The 23,508-nt window shown below is 40.5% G+C and overlaps 1 long non-coding RNA gene across 1 annotated transcript in view; it reads right to left on the bottom strand.

Moving 5' to 3' along the window:
* Window positions 1-287: 287 nt before the first annotated feature.
* LOC127466958 (uncharacterized) overlaps window positions 288-23,508 on the bottom strand; it is a 94,685-nt gene continuing 71,464 nt past the window's right edge. Inside the window, exon 6 of the long non-coding RNA XR_007902901.1 lies at window positions 288-321. This is a non-coding gene — a long non-coding RNA (uncharacterized LOC127466958). The remainder of the gene's footprint in view (window positions 322-23,508) is intronic.

Here is a 23,508-nt window from a genome sequence, read left to right as displayed (position 1 = left end):
GAGGTGAAAGAACAGAGATGCGCTATGGAAGGCTGAAAATAGCAGCCTTGAGGAAAGCAGGGCTTTGCATTGCAAACTCATATCATTATATCAATTTTACCCACTTTGCTCTGATCACCTGTGTCAACAAGGCATTTCCTCTGTACCTTGAGCCACATCGCTGCACCTGCCCTTGAGGGAGGAGTTATTGGATTAACCCAGCTTCCTCTTATCTATGTTTACTCACCAAAATTACTCTGCAGAGAAAACTCCCTGAATCAGTCCCAGGGCTGCAGTTTCACTCATATGCAAAAACTCAGATGTAGCATTAAACATGCATAGCTAAAAAAAAAAAAAAAGAAAAAAATGACCTCATTGTGAGTAACCACCACAAGCCAAGCTGGGTGAAGTCACTGGGGATTTTTCTTTCCAGCACGCCCACACCACTGGGACTCTTTCAGAGGGACAGACACCTGCAGTGCTGCTGGGCACAGGCAAACTTTTCTTCCCCACTTTCCCTGAATTAGGGGAGAAGAAAGTGGGTAACCACCAGAGCAGACAAGGAAATAGGTTCAGACATGTTACTTTTGCTGCCTGTGTTAGGCCAATAGCAAAAAAAAAAAAAAAAAAAAGAAATGGTCGAGTCATAAAGAATTCTGCTTGCTAACACTAGTGCTGGCTTTGCTCCAAATCCATGACCCTTACAACATGTCGCTGTAGGATTGCTGGGCAAGCTGCTAGAGTCACTGAAGCAAGAGAGAGAAATCCCCAGATTTCCTACTGTGTGTAATTCTGCATAGCGTGAGCTAACCATAAACCCCCTGAGATACCTCTTGGTTTTAGTCTTAAAATGGGCCCCCCAAAAAATACACACACAGAAAAAATGAAAACTACGCAACCTTTAGCTTTAAAGCAAGTAAATTCAGATGGCCAAAGACACTAGACTTCAGCAACATTTTGTTACTTAAAGCAGCCTTCCAATCCAGAACTGGGAATAAAACCTCAGGGCTGACTGCTCAATTGCTGAGATGGAATGTGATACAGTTCCTAATGAGTCTTCCCACTGAACAATCGGCTTCTTCAAGGTGAGCAGAAATTTCAACTGAAGGATAAACAGGAAACTGTTAATGACAACCTTAAAAGGTTAGATAAGAAAACAGGTTCCAAAGTGCCTTATATTTATCTACTTGGCTTTCACCTGCAGATACTTGCCACCACTTACTGCCTCCTCAGTGGACTGTTAATGACCCACCACATTGCTTACATGCAAGCCTTCATGTAAGTCCTTTGTGTGAAAGAATTGTAAACTCATATCTACTTGTGAAAAAATGAAAACCTTCTCCTTAAAAGCAAAGGAAACAGGCCACTTCTCTCGCATGTAAATGGTAATCCGCCTCTGCCGAAGCCATTCTCTAATAATATAAGCCTGTACTTAAATCAAAAATGGCAACTTGCATCTGAAACCCAGGAACCCAAAAGTTATTCTTTTGGCACATCTGCTGAACCTTTAATATACCGATTTCTAAGGGAAAGTGTTTCCTTCACAGCATCCTGAAGCTCAGGAAGCTGTCATCAGGACATCCGGACCAATTCAAAACTCAATGAAGACAAAACATACTGATATAACTTATACAAGTTAAAGTTGCATCTTGCAGCTTTCCAAGCCCTTGTGCTGTTTCTGCATAGACAAGTAAATCCAGGTCAGAATCAGCCTATACCTACAACTATGCCAAACTGCAGTTTCAAAGAAATATGCCACCATTTTCCAAAAGTGGGAAAGACAGCAGGATATCTGAACGCTGAAACATTTTCTCAGCCTATATTTCTAAGTACTTATAGCAGTGCTTCTGAAGTCCCCTTCTTCTATCAAGTGGAAAATTTCTGAGATTCCAGAGGGCCACATGTGACTTGGCTAGAAAAATGCAAGGCCCAACCTTTTAGCACAGAGGCCACCCACATGAAGAGATCACTCACAGGACCTGGGATAAGAAGTCTGAACTCACAAAAAAATCAAGAGTTTGATCTTGGGTAGGTTCAGCACAGCTTAGAATAAAATCTAGGGAGTCAAACAGATGTTAATACTGTGGCCCTTTGCTGCTAAAGCATCCTGATAGAAGACAATGATCAATACTGAAGAATAACTCCACAATAGAAATGTAGAGTCTTGACAGAGGTACCCTGGAATACTAGATGTTTCAAATTGTAGGGGAAGAGGAGATGGGAAAACACAATTTCTCAGCAGAGGAAGGAAAATTAGTACAGAAATTAAAAAGAGTAATTGACAAACAGCACACTCAAATAAAATCTGCTAAACTGAGAGATTCTCCATACCTAAAACATAGAATGTATCTAAGGTGTTGTGATGACTTGGTACCACATCATTTTCTGGTCCTCTGTGAGTTTACATAGCTGTAAGGCAACCATTTTCCCCAATAAAATCATTCAGCAAGCCGGATTCTAGTGATTCACTCGACTTCTAAAATAAACACTATCAGAGATGATTATAAGCACTTACCTATGCTGTAACTGCTGTCATGTTCAGATACACAGGAGTATAACACTGCCTTCAATAACAATACCAGAAAAATGACATTCATTTTCTAAGTCAAGCAAGGTCTTACTTTCAGCTCAAGGGCATTCATCTGTCTGCCTGTAATATGGGAACTTTTCAATGTCATCTCCAGGCAAGCCCAATGTTCAGGAGAAGTTCTACAAATCAAAGCACAGACCATATGATTTTGATGACAACCCGTTCACCCAAAGAGAAAAGTGCAGGATGTATGCAATCCCTTACCTCTCCCCAGTCAAACCAATACCTTTATTTCCCCCTGCAATGGCTGATATAATGGAAAGAAAAATAACAATGGCTATTAACCATCTGCTTCTCACCCCATTACAGCTAAAATGTGGTCAACTGAATAATTTACCTCTTTTTGCTCTGCCTGGGAGATAAGACTGGTGGGAAGGAAAATTGTATTCCCAGCTCCTAGCACAGAAACAAATAAAGGACCTTCAGCAAATGAGAGAGAGATGAGATAGAGAGATAAGAAGGTCCCTATTTTCCAGTAGCGATGGAAGCGAGGATACACCAAGCGTAAGGCGGCAAACCTGAAGCCAGTAGGAATGCTTAAAGAAGCAGTAGATGGGAGAGGAGCCTGGAGAGAGCGTACAGGGGAAAAGCATGATGCAAGAAGGTCTCAGTGCCATATTCAGGGTTGCAGAATACATGCCACACAGTGATTTTCAATAATATTACATTTTTCTGAAACTAGTTAACAGGGTCCCCCTGACAGCCTGAGAACTTTTTATGAGCCAGATTTGGTGAAGTGGGTTGAAATGAATTCATGAGAGACACTGGACTTCCTCTATGTTGTGAAGAGCACTGGAGAGGCAGGAAAAGATGGGGTAGGCAAAGGTAAAGGCTGACTGTCACTCCTGGGGACAGGCAAGGAGCACAGTGCTGGCCTGCACGTACAGAACTGAGGGCTGGTGCCTGCTGATGAAGAGGCAGCATTTTTACCTCAAGGTAGCCAACATGCACACCAGTATATTGAGGCAGAAAAATAGTGACGAGGCATTACAAGTTTTACCATGAGGTGACTTGCCAAGATGAGCGTTATACCCTGCCTGGGGTTGACCTGAGGGAGTTTACCTCATGGTAAAACTAATGTTGTTGCCTTCTCTGAGCTTTTTTATTCAGACAGTTGACATGTATCTTTGTTACCCTGAAGAAAAAACACTCAGGTTTTTCTGACAGTGAAAATATGATGATTCACATCTTGGTGCCCTGTTCAAGAAACTGAAACCATTTTGCATTGGCTCTGGGTGTCATTAATAATTTTCTTCACTTACTTTCACTTAAAAACACATAATTTGACCAATACACAGATGCATATGCTCACCAGACAAGCTTCTGCAAATTTTGCAAAGATTTTTTTCATACACTGCAAACGTACTTTACTCTTCATTTCTGCACAGAGCCCAAGCATTTCACCATGTCATTTTCTCGCAAACAATTAAGAGGAAATTAATACAACACAAATTAAATTTTTTACCACAATCACTCTGGAGGAATAATCCATCTTCTTCTTTTAATTAGAATAAACCTTATTGTTCAGCATTTAAAAAAAGAATTAAAAGTCAATATGCAGGTGAAAACCCTTTCATGCATACAAACCCCCTTATTATTCTGTTCATGTGCCAGTATCACAACACACCCAATAAATACACATTAAACTTTTCACGAACATTCATTATTGAGAAGAAAGCTAAATTTTTGCATGAGTTCCATATTATTAAAACATTATCAGAAGCTTCCACACTAAACTCACTGGGGATCAGTTTCATATTCCTTGCATCCCCCAATACATATGCTGGGCAATAACTGTAAGCAATTCAGGGTGGGGATGGTCCTTCCTTGTTTAAGAAATGGCCAATACCATACGTAATTTTGCTCCTAGTTCACTGTAAACAATGATCAATGACAATTAGTAGCCATCTTAATGATCTGTAACTACTTTATAAAGGATTTTAGAGAGATACTTTTAACAAAAAATCTTTTAATTAAAGCAATCTCGGCCACTCTCTAGAAATATAGCACAGGAACTGGATTGCTTTTAATGTGCTTCATTCAATCAGGCAAGATAAACCAGGCTGGTCATGTTTCCTCTGACCCTCTTCCACACTCTCCTACCCCAGTAAAATGACCTTTTCCATTCCATGGTACCATGAGCAGCTGGCAGATGGATACAACTGGTGGATGCCCACTGTCACAAAACTCTAAAAGGTTGCCTATCTGCACACAGCAGTCAGAAACACGTGGTGTGCCTGCCATAAGCATTTTGTACTCAGTGATAGATAAGGTCTCAGCTGCTACCCCCGGCATTGCTCACCAGGATAACGGAATACTTCTGCAGGCACATCCTGGCCAAGATTCAACACCTCACGTCTGACCTGCATCAAATGTGCCACCATTTCAGACACCTCTGCCCTTTGCCTGATCACATCAGGACTTCGAGAATGTGGGAGACCTATGTAGCTACATTAGTCTCCAGGAAGCTCAGTCACATACCAGGCAGGAATTAAGCAGGCACACACAAACATCTAGCTTTGGGCTTAGATACTCCTCTCAATCCTCCCAAAAGACTAAAGCTTTCCAGGCTTCCAGCTACATGAACACTGAATGTCTGTGTAGAAATAGTTCTGTAGTCACAACTACTGCAGCCATGGAGAAGACACAGGCATAAAAAACACCTTCTTATCCATCTCCTAGAGCACTTCAAGGATCAGAAGCATTTTCCCACTTGGTAAATTTTTGTAGTTTTCACTATAGGACAAAGTTATGGATTACATAGTTGATCTAAGTTGGTACGTGCAAAGACAGTGTTAGCAACCAATATATTACACAGTGCAGTAAAAGATGGCCTGGGTTTTCTTCTATTTCAGGGGTTTTGCTTGTGCTTCCAATCCTTATTGTACTGATAGAAGGGCTAAAAAATTGGTATCCTAGTAAGAAGCCAAGATTCTCATGGCCTTGACCTTTATCCAGGAGCAAGAAAAACATCTATATTGCAAGAATCACAATATAAATCACAAGGAAAACAACTGACAACCTAAAGGAAGACCAAATCATCCATGCCACATCAGGCAACTGCTCATGTCCAGCACCCCACTCCTGCTGGAGTATTTAATGACTGCCTCAGATTTAGAGAAAGACAATAACCCCATAATGCACCTGACCAAGTACAAAATGCTGTATATGGATAAGGGAAAATCCTTCCTGATCCCTACTGAGACTAGCCAATGTGCTGAAATATGAGATTTAATTAAGCCTGTCTTATTACTTCAAATGCTACAACTGTTTATAACATTTTCTAGGCCCTTTTCAATCCAGCACAGCATTCACACTTACAGCCACGGCTCAGAAGTCCACTAGCTCAACCTCACATTGTGAGGCACCTTCTGTGGATGAATGAGATTTACTGGTCCTTTTGCCTCATTTTCTTAATACAACACCATGCCAGGTAGAACTCTATGTTTTTTCTGATGATGTCACACACCTCAGGTAGTCACCTCCAAGTCCTCATGAATGTTGGTCAAGTGATAGAGCAGGGAGCATGAGAGGAGGAAAGAAAGCCAATTGAGAAGGTTCACCAGGACTAGCAACACAGTCCCTTTTCAAGTTTGCCTAGGATATACTCTGAGTTTGCCTGCACATGCAAAATTAGGATTATATCTATAATGGTGCAATTACTAATAAAAAACAATAATTAATCATATTATTGTTACTTTAGCCTCTCTTCTGGAACATCCTCTGCTTTCTGCCTCTGCAATCCCACAAAAATTTACTTTTAATATGTTGAAAGCAGCAGATAAGAGCAAAATGCAAAACCTCAGGTACAACTTTAAAGAGAAAAGGAAGGAAGGAAGAGGAAAGGCAACAAGTTAATAATTGTTCAGAATCTGAAGTCTACAGTAAAGAGGGAAATAGTTTTGTTCTGTTAAACAAACACCTTATTAATGACAGGGTCTCCTGCCCATTTCCCACAATCCTCTGGATAAATAAAAAAAAAAAAGATTTGTAGGCTTAGCCTGTGCCTTACTCAAAGTCAATTCTGAAGAAAATTACTTGGAGGGGGAAGGAAAAAGGGGAACTAAAGGAGAAGTCAATTCAGAGAAGAAAATGTTGCATTTTTTGAATTCTCCTCCCTAAAATTACACAGTACCTCATTTTGGAAATTCCAGAGTAATGTTTCAGCAGTCCTGGAACTGAGTGAGACCCTTGTCAATGCCAGTTGACAATCTGCCCCAACCACGGCTGCAACGCTGCAGAGCCAGTGAGGCCAAAGCCCCACAGCACATCGGCTGGCTGACTGCTGGGACCACATTCGAACTGGAAACAGTTTTCTACAGGGAAAACCGAAATTTCCAATGAAAATTTTTGATTTTGAATGAATTAGGTTTCTTCCTGTGGATCTGTATGACTGCAAAGCAGGCTATCAACAAACCAGAGTGACTTCAGCAGTCCACCAGCACTGGAGCACTTGCCCAGCGAGCATGGGCTGAGGGAGGTGGGCTTGTTCAGCTTGAGGGAGAGATGGCTTTGGGAAGACTAACAGCAGCCCCCCAGTGCTTACGAGGATAACCATCAAGGAGATGGAGGCAGGTTCTTCACAGTGGTACGTAGTGGGAGGACAGTGAGTGTAAGCTGCAAATGGGGTTCAGACTGGATTTGAGGAAAAATATATTTTCACAATAAAAGCCTTTGAAATCAAACAGGGGAACAGGTTGCCCAAAGAGGCTGTGCAATCTCCATTCTTGGGGGTTTTCAATACCTACCCAGAGTAAGCCCTGAGCAACCTGGTCCGATCTTTTAGCTGACCCAACCTGGGTAGAAGGTTTCACATGAGGCCTTCCAAGGTCCCTTCTAACCGGAATGATCTTATGATCTTAAAACTCCCAACCTGCTTCACCAAAACCAGATTTAAGAACTGAACCATCTGGAGCAGATGAACTCATTCAGGTGCAAACCACACTGTCCTCTTCCATCTCCTCTAAACTGCGTTAGAAATCACTCAGTTTCTCATAATCATCAGTGCCCCTCTATCTGCAGTTTGTGTGACTCAAGAGCTCATCAAGTACTTCTGTTATCTGACACTTGTTTATAAACCTTTCTACAGCATTCACAAATGCTGTGCAAACAGTGCAATAACAATAATGAATCAAGGCTCCTGGAACATTCAGAGCACACCCTGCAGCCACCAACTCCCTGCAAGGCTTGGAGAGGCTCTATCCCATCCTTTTAGCTGTTTTAGTTGTATCTTTATGAATGATAACACCTGTGAGGGGTCTCTTTGCCCTCCAGCATGTTATCATTAGGTCTTACTTTACTATTGTTATCTCGATAAAAGTTTTGAGGAACAAGCAGAGCAAATGGAGCAATCCCTTTTAGGTACTAATGCTTTTGTTCCTCTTAGTGTCATGCCTGAGAGACTTGTGGATACCAAAACAAGCACATAGTATCTAATGAAAGACTTTGACAAGCGCTCAGCAGTCTTGAGATCACTCTCTGAAATTTGAGGACATTCAGCACAAAACAATAAATGCATTGATCCACATGGGTCCTGAGGTCAATAAAGTCCAACACAGAGTATATGAAGTCACTGCAAAGATTCTAATAAAACTTTAGAGTCTTTGGAACAAGCAAACAGAGCAGGATCAGCAGATTGCTATGATTTTGGATTGCTTTGTGATTTTCCCCTGTTTGGCAAAGCAAAATGTCAAGAACAGAAATCCAGGGAACAACAAAAGTACAGGCTTCAAACTTTTCACTGTCCTATACAACCATAGTGATTGAGCACATCACATTCTCCAAAGTACTGATCTCTGCAACACCTCTGAAAAGTAAATACAGCACTCCTGTTTTGCAGATGCTGAAGTGAAGCACTGGAAAACTAAGTGATATGTTGAAAACCACACAATAACAAAGAGCTGAATCCAGGCCTCCCAAATCCCAGGCCAGTGTCTAGACCTGTAGACACTGTTAACATATAATTTCTTACAAAAATTAAGCTGTTTTCATCCTCAGAACTAAAAAGATTTTTAAAAACTTAATTTTCTCTCAATTTACCAAGAGTTTAATTTGCCAGAATTTAGACAAACTTTTGACTGAAACATAACCCAATAAGTGTTTAAACTAGATCACTTTCAAACTGCAAAATGAAATTACTTTGGAAACTTTTAATTACATGTGCTTTTACTACCTTTTTATTTCTATTTTTGTACAGCGAGAATAAACCTTTGCTGGTTGAAGAGATGCAGAGAGAGACTGGGGTCATGGTGGCTAGAAACTACATGATCAGACAAGTAAAATCTACCACAACACCTGCTGCTTGTCTAGATGCCCCACACACAGCACTTTTAGCAAAAATTACTGAGTCAAGAGATACCTAATTAACACTTAGTCCTTGTGCTTTTTGCATCTGACCCAGGTGCAGAAATGAATATGCTAGCTGAAGTTTCAGTTTTCTAGCTTTCTGTTTTTAATGAAAAAACTGTTTTTCTGTCAAGCAACAGTTTTAATGGAAGTTTTTTTGAGCAGTCCCAGTTCCAAGTGCTCTCAAACCCCATTAATTCATCAACTAAGGACATTTAGTAGCTCTAAGTGCTCAATACTTTTGTACTTGACCCTCTGGGATCAACATAACATGATACTCAGAGACAGAAAAGGAGTTCCAAGTAGCACAAAACCTAAAAGTGTTGATGCACATTTGCTGGCAGAATTAACTGGGATGGATGAAGCATTTACTGTTGCCAGCTGTCGCCTCTGTCCCTCTGTTGGAAGCTACCATCCCAGGGAGGGTTTAGCAGAACAAGCATCCCCTCTTGAGTCAGCAGGGTTTACAGCCTGAAATCAGCAGGAGCTCACAGGAGAACAGCGAGCTATCAGCGCCCTGGCTGGGGTGCAGGCACACATCACATCCCACCGGCTCATGGCAAGGCAGTGTCCCCAGCAGAAGGTGGGAAGAGAGCTGGGAGCTGTTTCTACTTCAGCTGTCTCTGACTGAACTCTCACCAAGCATGAGTCAACACCTAAGGTCGGTTAGCAGGCTGATAGCATATAGCACTGCTGGCTTATAAAAGGGAATGGCCCTACAAAAATAGGGCTCAAACCTTCAGTGTGCACATCTGCTCTTTGAGGCAGACTCTAAGATCACTTTGAATCACAGAATGAAATATATGGCTAGTGAAATCCAAGAAAAATGACTGCCTTTCCCCTCATGTCTGAACTTTTATCTGCTCATCTGAACATTTTGCAAAAAACAACAGAAAACCTATTACAAAGATTGCTAGTGCGTGAAATGATTGAGAAATATTTGCAGTTTGAAAGCAGTTTCACTTCCTGCCTGATACCACAATGAAGCTTTTTAATAAAGTTAACATCACTGTTATTTGTCTTACATCTATGTCCTTATTGATTCTATTTTAAATGTCTTGAATATTTCTGTTAAAACAAAAAAAAACCACATCTCCTAAAGCCAGAAGTTCCTAGGCTTTCATTGTAAGCCACACTGCTGATAATGTAATAATGTTTCTAATAATAATACTTTGTGCTAACACTGTAAAGCAACTTTTATCCAAATATTTCAATGTGTTCTACCAATTTTAGTTAAGCTACCTAAACATAAGCATACCATTTAACAGCTGGGCAGCCTGACAGATTTTGTGACCCTCTTTTTACAAGCATAAAGGCTGAAAAACTAGGTTATGGAGTCCTGAGTTAAAATACTCCAGGAACCATTAAACTATACTGTCTGTGCAACACCTATTCACAGTAGTTATGCTCCAGAGCTGATAAAATACTAATTAAATTAATTTTGCGAATACTTTTGTGCTGCTATTTGTGAGGTTGTGTTCCAATATGCAGACAAGCTGTTAGATAGTCATAAAATATATTTGTGAGTCCTGAAAGTAATGAATTTCAGCATGAATAACTAGCTAAAGACTGTCCTACAAAATAGAAAACATAACAAAAAGCTCTCGTATGTTCCCTACTATTATTTTTGGTTACTTAAAATGTTTCAGCTACCCACTCAAAAAGCCATGTGAGCAGTATCATAATCTTCCAGGCTCTGTCTCTTTCTAGAAACTACTTGCACTATGTCCAGAATAAAAAACCTACATTTGTTCATTACAGTTTTAACCAGTACAGTAAAACACAGACCCAAATAATGTTCTAACCCACAAAGGAATTGCCACAGGGATGGCTGACCAATTGTTCTTTCTTTTAGTTCAAAAGGAGGCTCATCAGTTTTTGTGACAGCATCTTCCAAGGTGTAATTGACAGTGGCAGTGTTATCCCATTAAAATCACACGGCCCAACTTTGCTAACACAGTGATTGTACAGACCATGCTCTGCATTGCCTCAAAGGTCATGTTTCTTGCATCTTCTTCTGAAGCCATCTGGGGGCACCTGTTGGCTGTTGGACTTGCTGGACTCTGGGCCAGTTCTCGCAGGATAATGGACATTCTTACATAACTAAGTAAAATGACATATATGCGAAAAGTCTTTTTTTTAAAACCATTTTCTTCCTAAGGGAAAAGTTAGACATGCATATTTAAACTAAGAGCTTTTATTTCTATAGGGCTAAATGAGTTGCAAGACCCACACCAAAACTTGATTATGGCTAGTGACAAATGTGGGAAAAATGCAGTAAGATAGGGTGTGAAGAGCAGGAAGCAATGATGGCATCTGAGTGATTCATGTGTGCCTGTCTTCCATACAAAAATTTCATTGCCCAGGGATAATCCCTGAGTGAGCTGACGTGAAACCACTATAATGAGTCTATTCCTTCTGTGTAGGTAGACCTGTCTAATATAGAACTTTCTAGTACAGCACACTGGAAGGTTTATGCACCAGGACCTGAAATAACTGGAAACAGCAGAAATGCTAGAGAAAAGCTTTTTCTGATGTGCACAGATTTCCTTCCCCTTCAGGGGGTCCTGATGTGATCTGAGGCTTTTGCTGTTCTCTGTTTCAGCTCACACATTGCCCACTGCCCATCATGGAACAGGGAAAGGCTGAACGGCCATCGGGCATGCAAGATTTACAGCACTTGTTTCCAAGTGGGCAGTGGACCTGCAGAATTTCCAGTGTTTTGAAATTCTGCTTTTATCCTTCTTTCTTTCTTTAAGCATACAATTTCTTATTTGTTCCCTGACCTTGACCGTGCACTTAAAACCAGAGATCATCAGATCACCAGAGGCAGGGCCAGGCTGGCAGTAACCCTCTGTGCATGCAGGCCTGTGTATGCAAACACCTGGCAGGATGACCATGTTTCAAGCAAAACACTGACAGTGGACAACAATTCAAGTGGAATATATGAAAGGAAACTTGGAAATCAGAGGAAACTTTTCCTTGTTTTAGCAGGAAAAATAGGGTCAGTTTATAACCAGGGACAAGGTCTATAATGATGGAATTATCACCATATGATACTTTTTTTTCTGATAATTCCCAGCATTTCAATTGTCTATGCCAGGACATCTTTTATACCCATACCCCTCATCCTTGCACTGCAACCCACTAACCTTACTCTTTCCCCAGTATCTTCATATCCACCACTCCAGCTTCTTATAACTGTAAAAACTCCATACAGATCTCCATTCACAGAACATACAGCATATACATAGCTACATGCCTTTTCACCCATATGAAGAACATTTAGGCAACACTATCCCATACTTTGGACCTCCTGTGTTCTTCAAATTCTCTTCTCTGTATTACCCAAGATTTAGGACAAAACCTTATATCTGCTTTTAGAAAAAGACATAGGCACAAACTGCAATGTTAAGAGTGCTGGGAACTGCATCTCTCCGTACCTGCCTTCCACTAGACCTGAGCACTTGTCAGTCAAGGTACTAGTTTGGCTTCTCTTGGCTTCAGAAAAGTCAGGCTGTATTGGTTCATGATGTTTGGCTAACATATGTAAAATATATTTGCATCCATCACATGAAGAATGGATGTTACTATGTTGATGAGTACTGTAATAAATAACAGGTTACACAAAAAAAACAAAACAATCACCCATGTCATAGAAATAACAATTGGTAAACATGCTGTCTCCCTTTTTATGGAGCACTTCAGATTTCATCTGGGTTTTACTACAATGCAAGCAACATTTGCTTTGTGTTAGGTTACTCTTCTCTTTTATTCTATTTTAAAATCAATGGAGATTTGTTCTATAGTTACTCAATTTTTATTCTTATCATATATACCACTCCACTATCCATATAAATGCAGCAAGATCAACTCATCAAGTATGACTAAAAAAATCTTGGAAATAACAGGAATAACATGATATATTCCCCAGACTTCCCCTCAGCACACAAACGAAAAGTTGCTAAACAGTACAAGCCAGCCAATATGGAAATCTGCAGCATTGTTCTCTTCTTGATCTTGATTTAAAATGCAGAAAAATTGGAAAATGTGGGAAAGAAAAAAAAGGCAGAGACAAGTACAGTTATGAGGACAAAGAGAAATTTTCATGTAGAACATTGTATCATATTTCCAAAGCTTTTTTTTGTGTATACAAAACAACTCCTCATTGATTCAACTAACAGAGGAAATAGCAGTCTATTGATCCAGTTAGCATAGCTGCAAGTTGTATGTGAGTACACAGACACATATTAAACACATTTTGGAAAGAAAAAGTAGTTTTTAGTACATCACCCCTCTCAACATGGCTGCAGCAATGCTGCCAATTGTGCTGCAGTTTAATATCAATTTCCTATAGAAATTAATTCCACATGCTGGGAGATTACTAGTTAATGCCTATGAGTTACTGATTTATATTGACTGTCAATGTCATAGAATACCCCCCACCTTCTCTTGTTATGAGACAGTGAATAGTAGCTCCTGATGTTTCCTCTATATCAGTTTCCAATAACTGCTTCTCAAGGTAATTTTACAGTGTATGTCTTTTTAATACAGGCCTCCTCACTAGGATCATTACACTCTTACTTAGTCTATTTTGTTTCATACAAAATTTGTGAGGTGGTCAAATACCTTTAATATAATTGGTAAGCTCCTAAATTGTAGAGGATATTGTTAATATTTTCCTTATAAATCTCTTTCTTTGCAGATAAAAAGCAGTTGTTAGGTGAAGACACGTAAACATCATTGCTTTCTCCATATGATCTCATGTAGGGCTGAACGAGCGTGTTAAGGTTATAGTTCAGTTTGACATCCAGTTTTGCAAGGTAAGAATTGTTAGCCGAGATTGGGTACTCTTACTCTGCTTTTTGTTCTATTTTATTCTACTCCAGCAAGACTTCACCTGGGAGATTTGCAGCTCAGAAACAGCCTGAAGTCATTGTCTCACATTAAGAAAACATATCTAGGGAGACCAATTTCCCTCCGTATTATCAGTGCTCTTCTTGTACGTGATAATTATAGGTCAGGCCATGATTCTCAGCGTACCACAACAATCGTGAAACTATTAATGTCCACTGAGTTGCTCCCAATACAATAGAGATTTCCAAACCCTGCAATCAGTTAAGATAAATATTACTATTTTGTAAAAGCACTTGTGTGGATCTTGGTGACCATACGCTTGAAATTCTAACATGCATACTGGACAAAAACATCAGCACATTATTTTCAAACAAATTGTGAAAGTGGTTTTGTTAAAAGCAACATTTATTAAAAAGTTCTTTAGTGAATGAATTTCTGCACTTAACAGAAAGCAAGAAAACAATTGTTTCCTGTAATTGGACAGTTTGATTAGAGGCAGGTGGTGCAGAGCTGAGAAAACTAGAGTCATGAAGCCAATTTTAACGTCAAGGACGCTTCCTTTTCTTTAGGATCAAGAAACATAACATGCAAATTGCTTTCCCCCCCAAAAAAACAAAACTACATTTAGTTCCTATTTATTATCCCTACTGGTATTCTATCCATAGTAGAAGTTTGCAGCTTGAAAAGAGGTGTATACTTGATGTTCATAATACACAATGTATACAGGCATAAAAAAAATCCATAGACTTAAGAGAAAAAAAAAAAAGAAAATAAAAAAGAAAAAATCTTTAAGATTTCCTTGAAAAGGTAGGCAAGATATGTGGTGTTGTGGCAAGTATTTCTTCTGGTAAACCCCAATTCAAACAACACACCCTCACTAAACTATTATCAACTGTAGCTTTATTACTTTTATTACCAGTACACTGAGGAGTTGCAGTGATAAACCACTGTGCTGGGCAGCACACAAAGCAGCACCTTTGACTGCAATAGAATTAAATTTCCTTCAGCTCTAGCTGAAATTTCAGTGGGTATCAATCTCAATTACCGCACAAGCAAATAAAATAATCAGGTCTACTCGAACAATCTCAGCCCACATTAAGCCAAACAGCATATCTAATCAAGGAGAAACTAAAGCCCTGCCATGGGATGGGAAAGAGGTTGACCGTTTTATATACAGCTGATTTAAAGTATACAGAATACTGGACACTGAACCAAGATAGAATCAATTTTTACTTCTTCATAGCCCACTTCACATTGATCACTCATAAGAGTATGCTTTAAACAACTGAAGGATAAAAACCCCAGGGACAAATTTGCTGCTGGTGCAGACCACCATATAACTTTGATCAGTATTTGGTATAAGAAATAAGTCTGAACAAAGGGAACTTCCTCCTCAGAGGATGACAGCACACCAAGAACTGTCAGTGCCACCAACCTCTCTCGAAGCTGACTCCTCATGCGCTGAGATGGGAGATGCTCATCACTCCCATTCTGACATGGTACAGAGGACGTGACCTCATCCCACTCGCTCCGACCAAGAGCCTGCTGCACATCTTGACAGCAGGCAAGAACAGGAAAAAAACCCTGCACTGAGCCCTGCGCGTGGGAGGAGGAAGCCGTCTTGGTTAGCTGTCACCCAGCGCGACTGCGAGCGATTGCACACTCCCACTCCCACCACCTGCATCCTACAAGCGAGCTACACCTCTGATCTGGACTGAGACACTGTGTGAGCACAAATTTACCACCCCAGTGCTGCCGGGAAGGAGAAGGGGAAGACCCGTGCAAATGGCAGCACCAAACCACTAAGTGTGGTGAGCAATGCGGTGGCAGGAAGGAGCTGAGCTTCTCCAGTGCATGGCAAAACTTGCAAGGGCCACTCCTAGGCTTGTGAACGTTCTCTATCACACACTGCTCATAGCTAGGCCTAATTCCCCTGACTAACTACAAGCATGGGAGTGCTTTTGGGCAAAGCTTCATCCACAAGCACTGTCTGGTGAGGTACCTTAGTGAAACGCACATGGCTCACGTCAGAAGCATCAACAGTGGGATCACAGGGACAGCTGACACTCATGCAGAATATAGATGGATGACTTACAACATGTGATGGGGCAGAATGAACCTCCCTGGCTGGTGCTTGAATGAGACACAACTGACACACATGGATATGTTGGTACTATTACAACTAATATTTTCACAAGGAAGATAAGTACTGAACAATATTTTTACTGTACCAGGCACAAACTTATCTTCAATCAACATAAGCCATGCATGACCTCTTCTCCATCTATTCTTTCCCTCAACAAGGTATTTATTGCAGGCAACACCAGGTGTACTTGCAAGGCAATTGACTTTTTGCATCAGAACTTGCACTGTTTAGATGAGGGTAACATGCTGTATGTTACATCCCAAATATTTATAACTTAGGCTGAGTAATAACATAAGAGCAAGGGACAACAAATATTCCAAGTGATTGCTTAATGTCAGAAAAAATGCTCTTTGTTAAAGAAAATTACAAATTCTGAGAGATAGAAGTGAGGCTATATGAAATCCAGGAATGCCTATGTGTCTCTAACATTTCAGTGGTCAGTGCTAGTAACTTGTTAGTTCCAGCTCAAAATATCCTGTCCTTTTCCTAGTTGCTGAAAATTGTTCTTACTTTGGCCATTAACTCTTCCAGAGCATTCAACTAGGACCCATCAAGATGATTGTCAAGCCCGTCATTGATTCAGTTGTGACCAGACAAAAGGATTTGACATAACAGGAACAGTCATTATCAACAACATGGGAAATGAAGCACTTTTTGAACATCTCCAAGAGCTCACGCCTTCTTTGGCATCTCTCTGTCTCCAAGACACCCACTGAGAGGAAATGGATGAGTTCTGAGCATAACACTCTGGATGCTGGTCTGGAAGAGGTTCCCTAAAACGAGGAACCTACTCCTCTGCACTGAATAAGCTTGATCATCCAGGGTAACATTTATAATATCCAGTTGTTCCATATGGTTAAGTTAAACTTTAAACACAGTATTAAGACACCATAATTTTCCTCAGAGAAGTAAAAACAAAACAAATTCTTTTTGGTAGACACAGTATTTCTCAGGCAATCATGCTGACTGTGGATAATCAAATCACATTATTTAAGCTCTCTTACTGTACTACTCTTCAGGTTTTCCAGCCTCCTCCTCATGGATATTGTCTCTTTTCATACTACAGTATTTACTTTAATGGTGCAAAAGCACAGGGATACACTGTGCAATTGCTAGCTGGACAAAATTGGAATAAAGTCAATACAGATTTTAAAGATATTTAGGCATTTAGCTCCCCTGGCATTAGGAACAAAACATCTCACAAAATCTGGTTGTTAGACAGGGACTAGAACAGAACTGCATTCCTCTGTACAGCTGGAGTCTGATGGTCATGTTTGAAAAGGGTCTTTATCACTGAAGTGGAAAGAAGGCAGGCACAAATCAGCTGGACATAAGGTCAACAGCTACACAAAGAAGGAGGAACTCCTGGCCTTATTTTGCTAAATCTCCAGCAATTCCAGTCTAACCAGGCCTAGTCCAGGAGGAACTGCTACTGAGAAGTGCAGTCTCCTCCCTAACCCACAATCTTCCAGTTCAGGCACAAGGCACATTTCTCAGCCCATCCTGTTGCAAAAAATATTCTACAATACACACACTAATACCAACAAAAAAAAAATGCTACTGAAACAAGGCTCTCCAAGACACACTGGTTCTCCCAGGAGGAGAGGCTGAGAGAGCTAAGACCCTATGGCTGTTGTTACTGAAGGTGCTCAAATACTCCAGCAATGACTGAGATGCAGAAACATACATAAAATAGAAACCACCCAGCTGACAAGACTCTGCTGTACTTTGATTCTCTCTAGGTCATCACTGATATTACACTCTTGCCAGTCTTCTAGCACCTCCCCGTTTTCTTGTGTTGTCCCAGTTGCCTCAGAATTCAGAGTAACTGGTTACCTAGGCATGGGTTATATCGACCTTGAGAAATTGAGTTTTCAGGCATTTCAATTGCATGATCACCTGTGCAGGTCTGATCCTGATCTTCTCTAGTAATTCTCTTTTCTCCCTTGGGAAATTTCTGCCATCTGTTCTCTTATTCTTTCCTGAAAATGGAGGCAAAAATATAGGTTTTAGCAACACCCTCAGTAAATGCTTTCACTTTCTCTCATTCCTTTCAGAAGCCTGTTATTTCAAAGGCACTGCAGGCAAATACATTTAATTGTATTTTAAAGTGAGCAAAGGTTTCAATTACCAGTTTCGTTCTTGCCCAGTTCATATATTTATTTCAAACACTTATGTATGTTTCCTTTTACCCTCCATCTGTCTTTTTTTTTATTTCCATTCATTCTTTCTGTTGTGAATTGTCATCTAACGTAGAACATTATAATGGAAGTCATGTCTTCTAATTCAGCTGCTTATCCCTCAAACTTGTGGTGTGACCCTGCGTGTGTCATTAAGCCTTAATAAGCCTCATTTCCTACCTTTAAAAAGGATGTTGCCTATTTGAACCATTATATTAAAATTGTTTAATTTAATAAGAGTAGTAATACTTTATAAATGCTAAGTATTATTTCCATTTCATGCCAGTCATGCCACCCACATTACTAAACTCCTTTGTGTTTACTTCTGGGCTGATAATGTCAGCCCAGTCTGTGCTGATAATGCCTACTCTCAGGCTCTGGGTCCACAGTTGAACAGACAAATTTCACTTTGTGGAGATCTGTCTTGCTTCTGAACCATTTCCCCTCCTGCAAAACTTTCCTCCAAAAATTATCCTTCATGAAACCCTGCAGAGAAAACCTGTTAAAAAGAAACTGAATTTTTAAGCTGAACAACAGATAATATAAATAGTTAGGTCCCCTGCTCTGCTAATTGTTCTCTTATTTTAGAGATTTCAGTAAGAGTATCTGAATGTATGCATTCACTCAAAGCATTTTCAACACAATGCAATCACATTGAAATGAGGAAGGAGACCATAATATAGATATCTGAGGGATGGATCCCATCTATTTATTTGTGGCTCAGAGAAGTGTAGAAAGCCCACAACACTCAGATTATGGTAACAAATTGAAAATTGATACAATGTGTTTTATTTTGGTTTGTTTGGGGGTTTGTTTGAGTTTGTTTTTTTTTTAACTTCAGTATGATATCATTCATAACAGTTGACAGAGATAGGATACTCTTGTTTTAGTTTTGAATGGTCTTGTTAACATTTAGCTCCACAAATTCTAGTTTCTTTAGCAAAGCAAAAATATTTTTCCTACTCAGAGCAATTCAACAAAACCTGATTTGGTTACTGCCACTGAAACCTTTGCAGTCACAAGTACAGGTGGCCTTTGTGCTTCAGGCAATAATTTGCTAACACCTTTCACCTGTCAAGCCTCAGCTGCATTCCTAACATGCTCAAAACTCCTCTAAACATCAATGGCACATTAGAATATTCAAGAAATATGGAGTCAGAAGGACAACAGAGCATATGTTGTACAATTTATTGGGGTAGAAACATCTCAATCATCATTTGTTCCTGTTTACAGGAGGTTATATTAGCTCTTCAGCTCTGGTTCCTCTAGAAGAGAGAATTGCCTATTAGTTGCCTTCTATTATAATGTCAGATAGCTTCTGCTTTGGGCACCTTTAGTAACACACACTGGTGGGAGACAGTTTATAAGTGGAAAATTTTGAGGATTTTCATTATTCCTGTGACGTATGAAGTCTAGATCAATGGCTTGATCCTAGCCATTGAGAGGACTGGAGCAGAGTTGAGTGCCCATTTCATGTCTGATATTTCTTTCCTCTGACCAGATAAAAAGGAATAGGGAGAAAACACAGTCATTGTGCTTTGCCTCAGTACATCTGTCAGTCAAAATAACCCACAGCACAAGCAAACCAGGAAACTTTAAAGCTCTGTAAACCACAACTTTTTCTCTAAGATGCACCTCAACTCTTTTGGTTTTAGTGATTAGTGATTCCTGGCTAGGCTGTTACAAAGCTGGTAGTTTCCATATATTCCTCCACAAGGATGCAGCTACTTTTGTGCCCTGGCCCCTTAGACATTTCCCTTCACCTAACGTTCATGACATTTTTCCTTGGATTTTGTTTTCTAAAACTTTTCTTCTCCCTACAACAACAAAGTTATCTATTCTTTAAATCACCTGGTGTCTCAAGTGCTCACCTCTAGTTTCTCCCTGTCTGATTGCCTAAACCTCCTCAGAGCTCTCTACCCACTAACCACTATTAAAGAGCAGGTAGAGAAGATTGCAGACACCTCTGCAACTACTTTGTTCTCAAAGACTAACTACTATTTTTCATTCATCACCCAAACATAATCATACACATTTACCAGCCAGAAGAGTACTGCTACTCAAATACAAGTGTTAATGTTACACAGAATTGTTACATCTATTCAGGATTAATACCATTTCCCTGTTGTCCTCTGACAGTCCTTCTTTGACTTCAGGCCTTACTTTTTCCTTCTTCCCTATAAAAGGCTATTCCTCACTGTACCCTGTTTCATAGCAATACAGAACTTCCCAAGAGATTATGGATTTATTTGTCAATATCAGGCACTTCCACTCCATCTTTCCCACTGGATCCTCACCCCTAGAGCTCAGTCATCAGCCTGATGTGACTTTCACCCCGCAGGCTGCTCCATCTCCCGTCCACTTAGCTGGCTTCTGCTCCCCATATCTCTACCTGAGAAGTGCTGAGTAGCACAACTTGCTCAAATCTCTCACCTTTGCACTCATGCAGCTTTGGAGGCACATCTCAAAGCACATCCCCCTGCAGTGCAATACCCACTCCCTTTAGATTCACATCCTGCAGACCTCCCCCTCAGACAAAAAGGAAAGGGCTTGTCTTACCTACAGACCTTACAGGTTCAGCTGACCCTCTGGTAGGGGAAAACATTTAGAATATGTACTATTGCCATAAATTGTGGATAGTTAAAAGAAAAACAACCCTGTGGAGATATCTGAAATTTAAACTCAGATAGGCAGCAATCTAAAATAAACTACAGCTGGTGTTTCAGCTTTGATTCTGCTGCCACCAAAGGCAAATGGCACAATTCCCATTGATTCCAATTAAATCATAGACTAGGTCCTCTTCTTACTCATTTTTCTTTTTTTTTCGATGCCTCTATTTGCCTTTCAGTAGTAAGTTTCCTTGTAATACTGTGTGGCTCTCAGAACCATAAAAAAATTTCTGAGAAATCCATACAAGTGCAAATCTTGCTACTATATTTTTAATAAGAAAGTAGGTAAGATTTTCAACTCTTCTAATTAATGGCATTGAAGAAAAAGCAGCATGGTTTTGTGCTAATGGTTTAGTTGGTTTCAGTTTGGTCTATAATCCATGATAAGAACCAACATACCTTCTGTACCTCTCTGTACTTAAGAAAAAAAGCACTCTCCTATGACACTAAATATATAAACGTTAAAATGTAAATGTTAATCATTTTGCAGTGAGATGGATGTTTAACCCTTTCGCATCCAGCTTGACCTTGATATGCCTTATCTCTGCTTATCTCAAAGCAGAACACAAACACACTTGTTTTTATGATGTGCTTTGCACACACTTGTATGAAGCAAGCTGTGGTGATATGTGACATTCCTGCATTGGTGCTGCCATTCCTGTGGGAGTTGCATTGCCACGAGCTATGCAGCTTTTTGCTTCACTCTCTGTTCTTACAAGGACAGCCAGAGGATCTCCTGGTTTCCACTTCAGTGGTGACACAGAGCATGACACTCAATCTATGCTATGGGCAGTTCAGCTGCAGCTGTTTTGAGACACTTGGGGGTAAACTTTCAGGGTTGTCAGTTTCCACACTTTGCTGGGCTCCCTGTCCTCTTTCCTGAAGGTCTGTCCTCAAAACTCTGGCCTTTCTGGCTGCAGAGAAAAGCCTGAAAACATGGAATCTTACAGTATTTTGAGGTTTGACTTGTGACTTTTTGCCAAGAAGGGCACATACTATTGCCTCCTTTCAACTTCCCTTTGTCTCTTTGCATGCAGCCGCACCTGCAGATGTTCAGGGAGGAGTGCCTGCACGCATCCACCCTAAAAGCAGCTTCTGTGTATGCAAAAGTCAGCATCCGCGTGCACAGGTGTCACTATTCCCAACGGGCGGGTGCAGAGGTTCTGCTTGACAGGGCCACATGTGTATAAGCAGTTGCCCCTTAGAGCAAATATCACATTTTAGCAAAGTAGCACAGCTTCTTCTATGTGTTCCATCCTCAGCACATGTCTTAAAGTAGTTTTACAGAGGTGGATATACAGATGTCTATCTCGGACTTTTTTTTCCACTTGTACTATCTGACCTTCGCAGTTACTTCACACAAAGCCCAGAGCTCAGTTTCTAATGGCTGCTGCTGAGAGTGCTCAGCTCACAGAGGAAGAACCAGCCCAAAAACACGACCAGGGTAGAAGGGCTTAAAAGTGCCTGTCCTCATTACACTGGTCTTCCTCAGCTTCCTCCAGGGCTTGAGGGATGCATGGCCTTGTACCATAAGCGAACTCTCTGGGATGCTGGCAGGCCAGGCACGGACAAGGCCACTCTGCCCTGTAGCTCATTCCCAGAAGAACGTCCCTCCTGACTTCACAAAACATCAGGGTCGTGTATCAACACACAGCCAAAAATCCTTGTAATTTAAATTCATCTTAAGACAGATTTTTAAAAGATGTACCAACAAAAATGTAAAAGAATTCTGTCATTTTTCTTCAAAGACAGCAAAAGAGGTTTGATCCTTCTCCAAATCAAAAGGTGAGAGTCCTGTTACCCCAGCAGAATCCCATCCTGGGACCCTGCTGGTAGAAGACCTTCAGCAACCTGGCAACAAGTTTTTAATATCAGGAATATCACCCAAAACACCCTTGCTGCTTTCAGAGCACTACAGAGGGAGAAGAGATCCTCATTTCTCTTTAACTCCCAGGATCATTTCATCAAAAAATTACATTAGATGATGAGACCGACACCATGACTGCCCCAGGGGAATCTTCCCAGAATGGCCTCAGCCACCTTCAGCACAAAGCTGCCCGAAGAAATCATCACTCCAGATACCTTTAATAACAATGCCTATGACTCAGATAGCACTTAGCAGCAAATGTTGAAGGTAGCTGAGCATCATTACCCCATACAGATGGGGAAAACCAGACCCACTGGGCTAAGTGATTTGCCTGCAGCTCTGCAGCACCTGGCAGACCTCAGAGCAGGAAACAGGGCCAGGGCCATGTTGTGCTAATTCACAGCAGAGAGCCAGTGTATCCCACCGGCCTCAGAGGGGTTACAGCCCACTTGCTCCTCTGCATGCATGAGGTGAGTGTGACCCCACAAATTCTTTTGCCTGGAGACAGGATGAAATATAAATTTAACTGCCTATTTTTGCTATTAAATCTGTTCCACCAGCCTAGTCCCACTCTATTAGTATACATGAATACAAAGCCAAACAGAATGTTAAAAATTAAAGTGTAAGTGGCTGAATTCAGTAAAGCCAATAGTTGCATTCAATAAAGTAGCATACTTGTGATTAAGGATTTTTGCTTGACACGTTTTGAAGATAACATCTTATTTGTACAATGAATGGTTAGGCTAATCAGTGCAAGGGTTTAAATAGTCTTAAGTGCATTAGCATAATCACTCGTGAAGCACATGTAGTTTATAAATGAATTAACAGCTACAAATTAAAGACGAAGTGTCTGCTTTTTAAAGCATCTGCCCAAT

This window comes from Manacus candei, unplaced genomic scaffold (genome assembly GCF_025592945.1).
Source record: "Manacus candei isolate 608988 ecotype Guabito, Panama unplaced genomic scaffold, ASM2559294v1 h1tg000011l, whole genome shotgun sequence".
Taxonomy (NCBI): domain Eukaryota; kingdom Metazoa; phylum Chordata; class Aves; order Passeriformes; family Pipridae; genus Manacus; species Manacus candei.
Note: the sequence above shows the minus strand (reverse complement) of the source record. Positions and strands in the feature narration are given on the sequence as shown.